Here is a 1,236-nt window from a genome sequence, read left to right as displayed (position 1 = left end):
GTCAGGGTGAACCTGTGGGGGAGGGGGGAACAGGAAGAGATCAGGAGGAGGTCAGGGTGAACCTGTGGGGGAGGGGGGAACAGGAAGAGATCAGGAGGAAGTCAGGGTGAACCTGTGGGGGAGGGGGGTTCAGGAAGAGATCAGGAGGAGGTCAGGGTGAACCTGTGGGGGAGGGGGGTTCAGGAAGAGATCAGGAGGAAGTCAGGTGGGGATCCAGAGGAGATCTGGGGGAGGGGAGATCAGGAGGTGGAGCAAAATGTGAGAGACTCGGAGGACCAAATACACCCCGAGAATGAGAAACACAAGTCCTCCAAAGCACACCAACTCCCCTTCCCCGATACACGGGGTCCATATATAACGCCGACATACGCAGTGTCCATGTAAAACACTGACATACATACCTCTCACCAACTGTCTGAGACTCCACACCGGAAATTGGTATCTCCCGACATGCATTGCTCGGGACTTTATCATTTGTCTCCGATTCCGTCCCATGTACTGAAGGGAAGCCGCCATTCTTGTGGAGACCAAATCTCATTGAGTCACATGGAGAGTCGAGCTTCGGTATAGGAGACAGAAATATTCCGGGTCCTGAGGAGACGATGAGGACACAAAACCGAGAAATATGACAACTGTACTTGTCACCCGATACAGAGGAGTCACTGGGGCGAGAAGGGGAGGGTAACTGTGCCTTATACCTCACCTGGGGGGTATTATTTTGCCATAGGGCAGTCAGGAGGGGAAGGGGGCGGGTCTCTGTGCCTCATACCTCACCTGGGGGGTATTATTTTGCCATAGGGCAGTCAGGAGGGGAAGGGGGCGGGTCTCTGTGCCTTATACCTCACCTGGGGTATATTATTTTCCCATAGGGCAGGCAGGAGTGGAAGGGGGAGGGTAACTGTGCCTTATACCTCACCTGAGGGTATTATTTTCCCATAGGGCAGGCAGGAGTGGAAGGGGGAGGGTAACTGTGCTCCATACCTCACCTGGGGGGTATTATTTTGCCATAGGGCAGTCAGGAGTGGAAGGGGGAGGGTAACTGTGCTCCATACCTCACCTGGGGGGTATTATTTTCCCATAGGGCAGTCAGGAGTGGAAGGGGGTGGGTCTCTGTGCCTTATACCTCACCTGGGGTATATTATTTTCCCATAGGGCAGGCAGGAGTAGAAGGGGGCGGGTCTCTGTGCCTTATACCTCACCTGGAGGGGTATTATTTTCCCATAGGGCAGTCAGGAG

At 54.3% G+C, this 1,236-nt stretch overlaps 1 long non-coding RNA gene across 1 annotated transcript in view; it reads right to left on the bottom strand.

Annotated features, from left to right (window-relative positions):
- LOC108803972 overlaps positions 1 to 414 on the bottom strand; it is a 1,299-nt gene extending 885 nt beyond the window's left edge. The window contains exon 1 of the long non-coding RNA XR_001942314.1: positions 402 to 414. This is a non-coding gene — a long non-coding RNA (uncharacterized LOC108803972). The remainder of the gene's footprint in view (positions 1 to 401) is intronic.
- Between the last annotated feature and the right edge of the window lie 822 nt (positions 415 to 1,236).

Source organism: Nanorana parkeri, unplaced genomic scaffold (assembly GCF_000935625.1).
Source record: "Nanorana parkeri isolate BGI_ZX_2015 unplaced genomic scaffold, ASM93562v1 scaffold4633, whole genome shotgun sequence".
NCBI classification, from domain to species: Eukaryota; Metazoa; Chordata; class Amphibia; order Anura; family Dicroglossidae; genus Nanorana; species Nanorana parkeri.
Note: the sequence above shows the minus strand (reverse complement) of the source record. Positions and strands in the feature narration are given on the sequence as shown.